The 12024-nt window shown below is 32.0% G+C and overlaps 1 long non-coding RNA gene across 3 annotated transcripts; it reads right to left on the bottom strand.

Annotated features, from left to right (window-relative positions):
• Positions 1 to 2389: 2389 nt before the first annotated feature.
• LOC126716642 (uncharacterized) lies at positions 2390 to 8020 on the bottom strand. 3 transcript variants are annotated; one of them, XR_007652211.1, is made up of 4 exons: positions 7634 to 8020; positions 7458 to 7542; positions 7244 to 7358; positions 2390 to 2522 (listed from the first exon to the last, which is right to left on the bottom strand). It is a non-coding gene; the product is annotated as an uncharacterized LOC126716642 (long non-coding RNA). The 3 variants fall into 3 exon arrangements; XR_007652212.1 differs by having other exon boundaries at positions 7270 to 7358; positions 7634 to 8019; XR_007652210.1 differs by lacking the exon at positions 2390 to 2522 and having other exon boundaries at positions 6998 to 7358; positions 7634 to 8015.
• Positions 8021 to 12024: the final 4004 nt, after the last annotated feature.

Genomic DNA, 12024 nt, shown 5'->3' on the forward strand with positions numbered 1-12024 from the left:
AGGACAGAGCTTCAGCGAGAAGAGAAAGGGAGCTCTGTCGGCTGTCGCTCTGCCGTATAGAGACTTGCCATTCTGCCTATGGAGCTTTCTCAATTAGCTATCTTTGACCACCAGAATGTAAGGCATGGATATTGAGGTGCGTTGTTGCTTAACAGCTTTGACCAGTATAAACTATACTTCTCCAATAGGTTTAGACTGCACAAGTTTTACAAACAAGTTGTTGCTTCAAAGGAAATAAAAAAATTCAACAAAATTATTACCACAAATACAAAGGAAATTTTTTATTTTGACATCAAAATGATTCTATCAATTGAAAGTAATCATCAATCAGCAAACAATTAAAGTTTTAAGCTCAAACCCATCCCAAGATCAATCTGGTTTTTTTATTCCTCATCCACAAATTCTCAAAAAGGAGTACACAATACAGACTATCATAGTAAATTTTCTGTGTGCTTGATGTAAGACCATTAATGCAATGTAGCATTATATTGAATTGAGGCCAAAGGAAAGGCAACAATATTTACCAAAATTCCAAATTGTGCAAGATCGACATAAATTAGCAATTCATTGACTATATTTAAAACTTATATAACCACATGGTGGAATGATGTCGAGCAATTTTATTGGAATAATGTAAAAATTCATGGTGATGATTACACACACAAAGAAGATAGGAGAATATATATACATACATACATATATATATATATATATATTGTAGCTTTTAGATAACTTTAAAAAAGCTAACAGAAAAGTACCTTAATTATGAGGAAAAAACAGAAAGAAAGAAAGAAAATAAAATAAAAACGCAGACCTGCAATTTAAACATGATGATGAGGAGAATATAAAGGACATTAAAGGCATAATAGATGAAATTTGAGGTCAATCTTAAATCTTCATCACTATAAACCATTCTCCATGCTTGTAACTTCAAACACTCTCTGGCTACTAACAAAATTTACTTCATCTGTGATCTAAATCATGAGTGACAACCATACCCAACAGATTAATGTAGAGAAAGATATATGAAACTAAAAAGCCAGCAGAGGAATAATGAAGAAGCAATTCGAGGAAATTTGGTCATTGGGGAAAAACTTACTTCCCTTGGCAGTACAAAATCCATGCTCGCATCCCCAAGTTCTCACCAAATATCCTTTCTCTGTCCTCAGAGCTCTATTGTAAAGCATGGAATCTTTTCAAGTGGCTGGGATTCAAGCCTTATTCAGGTTAACAGGCATCATTAGAAGTGATTAGAATAATAATACTTTTAATCACAATGGACATCAATGATAATGATCTAAAGTGAATATATAGTAGCCTAACCTTAAATTCAAAGAGCTATAACATGTTACGAGGAATTTCAATGTTTATGCATTATACAAGGGATGAGCACCACACGCACAACACACGAGCAATCAAAAGACTACTTAAAAAAAGATGACTAATAGGGGACAGACTATATCCAGCGGCAGAATAGTAATTCCTACAATAAACTTTACTACTTTGCCTTGCAACTTATTTAACTCATATGCAAGATGATTAGCATAAAAATAACCCAGAAAATATAATCCTAATTCCTACGACAAAACAGAGCTACCAAAGACTTTATTCAAATGAGAAGCAGCAATAAGTATGGATTTGATAATCAAACAAACAAATGGAAGTTAAAGATATTTTGCGAGACATTATCTTCCTCACTTTCCTTTGTGAGTGGTGGTGTCAAGCTCGTTCTCATTTCCTTCCTCACTGAATCCTTGATGGGGTTTCCTCTTTCAGATTGATCTTATCTTCCTCATCCGTTGTAAATAATCTGCCCATAGGGTATATGTTAATCTGTTGATCTAATGCTATTTGTAACAACTAGAGTACTTTGTCTATGATCTGAATTCATGAATGACAAACAAAAGAAGATTGTTTAGAGATATAATCATAGATTACACTAGGAGATGAGCTAGATGGGACATTTTCAATAATTTTAGGAGATTTAGCTGCAAAATCTTTTGACAGTACTCCAAATTTCCTACTGAGAAGAGTACTCTTTAACACAAGTTTCATATGTATATATTATAATTTTATTGCAACTTCTTAATATCACATGGTCCAGTCCTTTCAAAATCAGGGAACTTAAAAAATTCCAATTTTAGCTCCATAAAATAAAAAAATAAAAAAATGGTAAATCAATTTACATTACCTCATAAACCACAAAAGCCGCTCTTGAGCTATGTCTACTCCCATGAAGTAAAACTAATGAGATTCTAATGAAAAACTATCAAACAGATATACTGGAGCAGTTTGCAAGGTCGTGGCAGCATTGAAAAGTTAAATCTTGAAGTTACTAATGGCGGTGAAGATCTTTTTAGTATATTCCTCAATTCTGAATGCTGTAGACAGTTTCAAAGGTGCTACTAAATCTCCTGTTCTCTCAATAATGGTGACAAAAAATAAAATTTCAGTCATTTGCATAACCATTCCCTCTTAAGCAAGCTGTGCTTACCTATATGGACCGTGGTTTTGAGTTCAACCTGCAATATAACCGGTTAAAGGAATGAGAGTACAAACAGATACCATAAAACCATTTTGAAAAGATTTGCAGGTAAGATTGTGTTGTAGCCAGGGCCGGCTCAACGAATTTGGGGGCCCTAGGCGAAAGTTTTAAACGGGGCCTTTTATTATAAATTAATATATTTTTTTTCAATTAAAATTTATTTTTCTTGCTTTTTAAGAGGCAAAATTACTAATTAAATTTTTGCATTCAAGTTCCACTAACATTTCCTTTTCAATTGATAATATAGCTAATCCACTTAATCTTTCCTGTGACATAGTTGATCTTAAATAGGATTTTATTAATTTTAATTTTGAAAAACTTCTTTCTGCGGAAGCAACTGTAATAGGTATAGTTAGTAATATTCTGAAAGCAATACATGTATTTGGAAAAGATTCTAGCCTCTTTATATAATTTAGTACATTAATTGGAGAGTTATCATTTATTTGCAAAACTTCTTTTAAAACTTTTAGTTTTGAATATAAATCTAAGCCATCAATATCAGAATAAGTTTCATGTGTGAGAAAACATTCAAGATTAAGACAATTTTTTTTCAAACTATCATTATCTAGTGATTTTAGTTTTTCAAAATTAAATAAAAAACCAAAAATATTTTCAATTATTTGAAATTGTTCAAACCTACTTTCAATTGAAAAAATAGCTTGATCTACTATATATAAAAAATAATTAATTCTAAAATATTCTTCGGCAGATTGTGTTGTCTCATCATTGACATTCTTATCAAATTGTTTCTTCCTACGAATTATACGTTTTTCACGAAATATAGGCTCTATTTCCATTTTGCTTGCAATTTCTTTAGATGAATTCATAGCAGATGTAAATCCATCTTTTCTATATTTTTTAAAAAAAGACATGAGACTTTTTAATTGATCTATAGCAATATCAATATGCATGTCTTTCGATTGTAAATTTTTACTAACAGAGTTAACAGCAAATAATATATCATACCAAATAGTCACAGATAGCAAAAACTCAAAACTTTCAATCTCATATGTTGCTAAACAATCAGCTTCACTTTTTGTTTTGGGATCTTCACTTGTTTTTGCCAATTGTAACAAAGCATCTCTTATTTCTAGAACTTGAAATTTTATTGCTTTCACACTTTCAATTCGACTTTCCCAACGTGTTTGTGACAATGGCTTAAGAGTTAAACCTGTCACATTATCTTGTAAAATTTTCCATCGTTTTGTGGAAGAAGAAAATACTGTGTATATTCGTTGTACTACTCCAAAAAAAGAAATAGCTTTAGGACAAGAATTAGCCATATCACATAGGACAAGGTTGAGATTATGACAACCACATGGTGTGTAAAATGCTTTAGGATTTATATCAAGAATTCTTTTTTGTACCCCTTGTTTTTTCCCTTTCATATTAGACCCATTATCATATCCTTGTCCACGTACATCATTAATATCAAGTTCAAGATTTTTTATTGCATTTATAATTTCATTGAAAAGACCTTTTCCAGAAGTATCATCTACCTTTAAAAATTCCACGAAATGTTCGTCTATTTTTATCGGACTTATTGAAATATCCACACATCTTAGTATGAGAGTCATTTGTTTTTGATGACTTACATCGGGGGTACAATCAAGTATAATTGAAAAGTATTTTGCTTCTTTAATCTTTTTTATAATTTTACTTTTAATTTCATTTGCTAATAATTGTATCACTTCATTTTGTATATTATGTCCAAGATAATGATTATGGATTGCACCATTTTGAATACGTTGAACATGTTCTTGCATTATTGGATCAAATTCTGCAATCATTTCAATTATACTTAAAAAATTTCAGTTATTTTCTTGATAGATCTTTTCGTTTTTTCCTCGGAATGCCAAATTATTTTTACCAAGATTTTTTACCACTGCTATTATTCTTAATAACACTTTTTTCCAATGATCTTTCTCTTTCTTAATTTGTTCTTGGACATTTTTATCAATTGTTTTATTCTTCAATAATCTTAGTTCTAAATCAATCCAAGTATTCATATTAGTAATATGCTCATTAGTTGTTTCGTGATTTTTAAGAATGGAACTAATATTTTTCCAATCCTTAGTTCCTCCATTAGCTAGTTGATTTGTATTAGATTTTGAATTAAACAACTTGCAACAAAAACAAAATACTTTATCTAGGTGAATACACTAACCATTTTCTATCATGTTTCTCTCCATTTGGTAATTTTTGAATATAATGCGTAGTAGAAAAATGTCTAGAGTTCTCATCTATAGGAAAGTTTAGATCATCAACTCTTATTGGACCATTTTCTACTAACAAATCTCTTAATTTTATATCAATAGTTTTCCATTGACTTGGATCAAAAAATATTTGTAGGAATATAATTAGGTTGATCATTAATAGTTTCACTCTCCTCTAAATTATTTTGAGCTTCATTATCAAGAATGGTGACATTACATGTTTGAACATTATCATGACCACCTTCATTATTATCATTTTGTTGTATATTTTCATTATCTTCTAACTCTTTTTGATGAATTTCTTCTTCATTTATGAAACTTTCACTCAAATTTTCCGCAAGATTTTGTTTTTTACTAGTAATAAATTTGTCCATAGCTCCTTTTTGAGATTCAATTAGTTCTTCTCTTTGTCTTTTCTTTTTTAGTTTTTCATATCCGGATAGATATTTTTTAGTAGACATTTGTAATTAAAAAATATTTACGAATAAATGAAATACAATCTATAATAATAAAAAAAATTACAATTTAACTAGAATAATATAAATTTAATGTATAAAACAATAGAACCTGGTTTATAAAAAGCACAATTGTAGCTTTACTTAATATGATCACTTTACACTTTAAACCTGCACAAAAAAATTAAAATTAATATTAATACAAAGTAAATTATTCTAAATTTATAATTTTGTTATCAAATACTCTTCACTAACAAAATATGGAGAACTAAACTTGATTCACTCATTCACTAATACTAAAATACTAAAAGTTCATCATGGCATCACACTAAAAAAATCTGATTTCTTAAAAAAAAAAAATCAAAAATCAAAAAGCAAAAGGTAAAACGTGTAAGGCTTTCTCTAGAAGCCACTGAAGCTCTTTTTCACTTTTTGTAAAGTGAAATCTAAGGGTTTGGATGATGCTTCTAGAGATATCTTAAGGGCCCGGATCATCCTTCTAGAGAAATCTATTTCTCTTTTTCTCTTTTTGTAAAGTAAAATCCTTTAGTCTCTGTGTTTGTTCTCTTGCCGCAACTGCTTGTGCTCTTTACTCAGCAACAATGAGCAATAGTAGAGCTGAGCAAACTCCTCTTCAACCAAAAAAAAAAAAAAACCCAGCAAACTATGAAGAAGACGAAAGAGGCAAAGGAGGAGAAAACAAAAAATGAACTTGAAATGAAGATCTGTGAACACATCAAGTCTGTTGCCAACACTAATTGATGAGTAAGTCAACAAAAAAAAAGAGTGTTTTTTGTTTTTTTGAATCAAGATGGAGATTGGAGAGAGTCAGAGAGTGGGTGATTTTTTTCTTCTTTCTGCCTTTTGTAATATTTTCTTCTACAAGCTAAAGATTATTGCTTTTTGTAATCTTTTCTTCTGCAAGTTAAAGATTTGGTGATGGGATTTCATGTCACTTCAATGTAAGTAACGGGCAATTTTTTTTTTTTTTTCAAGATGAGAAACGGGTGTTTTGTGATCTTTTCTTCTGCAAGCTAAAAATACGATGATTGCATTAGCTTTTCATGTCACTTCAGTGAGAAACTGCCCCTTTTTTTTTTCCTCAAATGAGAAACGAGCCTCTTTTCTTCTGCAACCTAAAGATATGGTGACCTCAATGTGAGAAACGGTTTTTTTTTTTTCCTTCCTTCAGATGAGAACACAATATTATATACTATTTTTTTTTTTTTCATCAGATGAGAAAACAATATTATATACTATGTTTTTTTTTTTTTTTTTTTTTTTTTTTTTTTTTTTTTTTTTTTTTTTTTTTTTTTTTTTTTTCAGATGAGAACACAATATTATATACTATATTATTACTACTTGGGGGCCCTCTTACAAGTGGGAGCCTTAGGCGGCCGCCTAAGTTGCCTATAGGTTCAGCCAACCCTGCTTGTAGCACTAAACATACACTAGTGAAACTTCTAGGATCACTACATCCATAAAAAATAAAAAAGTAATAATAAATAAATAAAAAGCTAACGGTGTTCATTGGCTATGAATTGTTTCGCATTACCCAATTTTCCTCTATAGATTCTGTAATAGCAAAAAATGAAAGCCAATTTCTATTTTCATTAAATTTTATTCTTTATTTAGAAAATATACAATGCTTTAAGCCATAATTAATTACTTAGAAAATAATCAATACGAGATTACAGCCCTCCTTTAAGGAACTTTCTTTTCAATTGTTAGGAAGATATCAAGGTAAACTACAGTGCTACTAAAGGCAAATTAGACAAATGCTAAGCAACTAATAATATTCAAGTCAGATACATTACATTGATGTAACTAAGCAGAATCTTGGTTTATGCAATATCTTCATTTTAGTTTTTAGCCGTAGGCCTAAAAAAATCAGACATACTCTTGATACGGTTTCCTACATCTTGAAGGAAATAAACCACACCGTGGAGGAAACTCCTTGAGTGAGACAGATGGAAATAAGAAAGAAAAGAAGTCACAACAAATCAATTAAAAATTTGATTCACTACCAAGAATGGTGTTCTGTGATCATTACTTGATCCAATGTATTTGTAATATCTTCATATCTCGTAGTGATTGCTTCCCCCACTTTGCACTCTTTCATGCCATGAAACTCTTCTGCATCTGAGTCAGAAAACGCACAAAATATAGACATGAGAGCTTGATACAAAGCAAGTACATAACTCTATAACAATAAGATTAGATGAATTAAAAAAGGATTACATGGTTTGAGCCATGGGTCTTCCCTATTTCTTCTTAAACTTGTTGAATGAAAAAAGGATTCAAGCATTCAAAACATTCCTAGACCCTTAAGTGTTGAAAATAAAAGTTATTGAACATGGATTAAAAGGTAAACGCAATGGCATCTGTGGAAGAGAAAAAGAGGAATATAAATCTACCTATAGGTGAATCAGAATTGAACTGCCAAGAGCAAACAAAAGTAAAATGGCTTCATTTCCTTCTTCTTCTTCTTCTTCTTCTTCTTCTTCTTCTTCTTCTTCTTTCCTTGCACATATTGGTGACTATTTCAGGTAGTTCCAGTTTTGAATGTCATTCCAAATTGGATGACTAACAATGATAGAAAGAAAAGCAAGCATTTCTCATCTCATTCCCCTCCACTCTTGGTGCTAACATTACACTCTTCCCTCTCTTCCATGACACAAATTTCTTCAATCACTAAAACAAGAAATCCACACACCTTTTTTTTCCATCAATCTCCTCAATGTATAACACTAAACCATGAGAATTAGCAAACTAAATTCAAAACCTAAAACACAACATGGGAAATTACCTAAGCTGAAAACTGGTCAATTACGTAGCTCACCATATAATATGGATTACACATGATATGTTCCATGATGCACTTTGTTGCTTCCATTATGAAATGATAGAGAACCTGCCTCTGTCGTCCTTTCTCATATGTGCATCCATGTGGGAAAATTTGATTCATCACAAAATGTACAAGCCCAGATATTAGAATCAGATGTTTGGTTCAAATGAGGCCAAAATGAATTAAATATTTAGCATGAGATTATGAAGAATGGACAAAATGATAAGGAAAGCAGACAAATGAGTAAGAAGAAAATATCGATATACCTCACAGTAGATGAGTAAATGATCCAATTAACAAAGCCAAGGTATATATAGATTCTTCTTCTTTCCTGCTAGTAACGGGCCTCCTATACTATACATATGCAAATGAATGAGCTTTCTAAGGAAATTCATTTGGATATTTATTAGGCAATTTTAGATAAATCACAAAATAACCCAATCTAAACAATAAATTGCCTAATTCAAATGGTTGAGAACTAGATAAATTCATGGATTTTTTCAAAATAACCAAATCCCTTAAACAATTTCATTAGTTAGCAAGGTTTTGAAACTATTTAGCAATCTAACAAATCAAGTCCATCATTCTCGATTTTCTTGTGCTAAATCAAGTGTGAAGAGGTCGAGTTCCATGGAACTCGAGTCTCCACAACTCGATTTCCTTGCCAGCCGCTTCATCAGAAACTTTGCCTGGGTTTGGGTTTGCATGAGGAAGATCAAAGGGCGTGGGTCACATGAGGAAGAAGAAGCCTTGCCTCTGCCTGGGTTTGGGTTCACATGAGGAAGATCAAAGGGTGTGGGTCGCATGAGGAAGAAGGAGTTTGGGTTCGCATGAGGAAGATCAGAGGGTGTGGCTATAGGGAGATTTGGGAAGTTTGCTTTGCTCTGCTCTTGGAGGCCAAAATGGGAAATTAACCCTGATTTTCAAACATTATAATTTTTTGATACAAGATAGAATTCTACTCTAACCTAATCTTAGTGTATATGTGTGTGAAACTCCCTCTTGGAAACTTGAACCTCGGCCCTTACCCCCTACATGCCACAAGCACTTATACTTGTGAAGTGACCATCACACCAAGGGTGTGTGGTAGTTTAAACATTATAATTAGTAGGCCACGTTTTCAAACTATATTTTTTACTAGCATCTCGAGTCTTAAAGACTCGATTTTGGCCTATAAATCGAGTCTCAAAGACTCGATTTCCATGGTCTGATCCTGTCTAATGTGGTATTTTTTCCATGTAGCGTTCACCTAAAAATCGAGTCTTTAAGACTCGATTTATAAACCAAAAAAAATTTAATTCTCAAGTCTCTAAGCCATTCCCAAAAATACCCAAAAAACAAATTAAGAAATCCAAGAAACGCAACAATCCAGCACAATCAGCTCAGAGACACACAGAAACACAACAATCCAGCACAATCAGATCAGAGAGAGAAAGATCCAAAGACCTAGATCAGATAGGAGAGAGAGAGGCCGCACTGCCCGGGGTCGCACAGCCTAGGTCGCGCTACCCAGGGTAGCACGGCCTGGGTCACGCTGCCAGGGTAGCGCAGCCTAGATCGGTGTGGGACCTGGGTCGGCGTGGGACCATGGGCAACTTGCATCTCCATTTCTTCTTCTTCTTCTTCTTCTTCTTCTCTCTCTCTCTCTCTCTCTCTTTTTCTTTCCTTTTTTCTTTCTTTCTGCGTTTTTATTGTTTCTGCATTTTGGGTCTTGGGTCTTCTAAGTATGAATGATTGTAATTATTTTTGGGTTACAAATCGAGTCTTAGAGACTCGATTTCCAAGTAGACGCCATGTGGAAAAAATACCACATCAGACGTGATCAACCCATGAAAATCGACTCTTTGAGACTCAATTTATAGGCCTTAAATCGAGTCTCTTAGACTCGAGATACTAGTAAAAATATAGTTTAAAACGTGGCCTACTAATTATAATGTTTGAAAATTAGGGTTAATTTCCCATTTTGGCTGGTCTAGGAGATTTGGGTATAGAACTCGAGTGTGTAACTCTCGAGTATGAAACTTGAGTGTCAAACACACGATTTCCAACATAGCAAAATCGAGAATGATGGACTCAATTTGTTAGATTGCTAAGTAATGAAATTATTTGAAGGATTTGGTTATTTTGAACAAAAAAAAAAAATCCTAAATTCATCAACTAGCGTTTTTGTTTTTTTTTTTTTTTTTTTTGGGAAATTTTGGCAAACAAGTAAATTTTTTATTAATATAATATTGATATATTGCAAAGTAAAAGAAGAATCTGAAGGAAAAGAAGAAGCGTCAAAAGAAGTTACCTTTGGCTCTGCCTCATATTCTCAACCGTCTCTTTGCACATAGATCCCATCAATCTGTATGTTAGGAATGTGGGAAATCTTGGGCCACTCCTTTCCTATCCCTCTTTTGCAGTATTCCTTTAGAATTGTACAAATATAGATCTCCAATTTCTGTAATGGAATTGTACGAAGGAAGTTCGGCAGCGAATTTAACTTTGGGCAGCCACAAATACTCAAATATTGAAGACGTGGCATTATGGTGAATCTTCTGATAGAATCTTCTTCTTCTTCAATCCCATTCCATTCTTCCCAGTTATGGAAGTCCCAAAAAGAGAGAGATATCAAATTTGGGAATAGTGATATTATTATATCGCCTTTCTCCTTCTTTTCGGATTCTTCTAGATTTGTGAGGGGGGAAAAAAAAAACAAACTGAGAAGAAAAAGACAACAAAGTAGGGGCTGTGCGAAGTTGAAGCAGCAAGCTAGCAACCCAGCACAAGTCACCAGTCACGGCCTCCAAGCTTCATCTTCATCTTTTGCTTCTATTTCTTCTTCTTTCTTCTTTTTCGCTTTCATCTCTTTCTTCCGTCCCTCTCCACTGCTGTGGTTTCTCAGCTTCTCTCTGTTTTGTATTCATTTTTATGTTTCCAAAGCACCTTCACGTGACTTGCACTGGGAAGGCAGAAAAATTTTGATTTTTGAATTAAAGATGTCAAAATGTTTCAGGAACAAAGTTTCTTTCCAAACTAGTTTGGAGAGAAACCCTACAAACTCATCATATATCTTTATATTAAGTGTGAATTTTAAAAATCTAACCGTTAGATTGTATGTTCTTATTACATCCTTAATGCTTACAAAATTTCAAGAAGATCAAAGATCAATTACTATGTCATCAAATAAATGTTATAATTTCAAGTTTTTGTGATCTAAAGTTGTATATAAAAAATAATTTAATTAATCGAATAGAAAATAACATCCAATATGAATGAAATTTGATGTGCATGTTAAGAACATTAGAAACATGAAATTTAACAGTTATATTTTCAAAATTCACATCCAAAAAAGAGATATATGATAAATTTGAAGAATTTCTTTGGAGAGAAACTTTGTTCATGTTTCAGCCATTAGATTTTTGCAGCTTTGAGCCCATGATGTGACTTATATTGATAGATTGATATGTAACAAATAAAATATTATAAGTACCTTTAATTAATATTTACAATTTTTTTAAAGAGAAAATGTGTTACAAAATACTTCACAAGTTTAACTAATCAACATATAAATAAATAAATAAATATTATATCTATGTATGCTTAGGATTTGACAAGTAAAATGAAATTTCCCCACTTACTACAGAGTAACAATTTTTTTTTTTTTTAATAATTTTGGACTATAGTTCTTTTTCTTTCTTTGTCCTTCATGATGATACCCTAAAAAAAAGTAAAAGTAAAAAGACATTTGAACTCAATCTGGCTTACTAATAATGACCGGTATGGTTCTTAGAAAATTCAAAGACTTTTGTTTCACTCAGTAACTTCCTTGATATTGCAAGCATTGATTGAAAAACTTATTTGATTATTTACTTAAAGTTAACAAAAATATAGCAAACCTAGAAAAAGTGAGTCTTTAAAAGGAAGAATATATGCAAATAAATTAATAAGCTGATAAAAATAAAAATAAAAATCTAA

This window comes from Quercus robur, chromosome 3, assembly GCF_932294415.1.
Source record: "Quercus robur chromosome 3, dhQueRobu3.1, whole genome shotgun sequence".
In the NCBI taxonomy this organism is placed as follows: Eukaryota; Viridiplantae; Streptophyta; class Magnoliopsida; order Fagales; family Fagaceae; genus Quercus; species Quercus robur.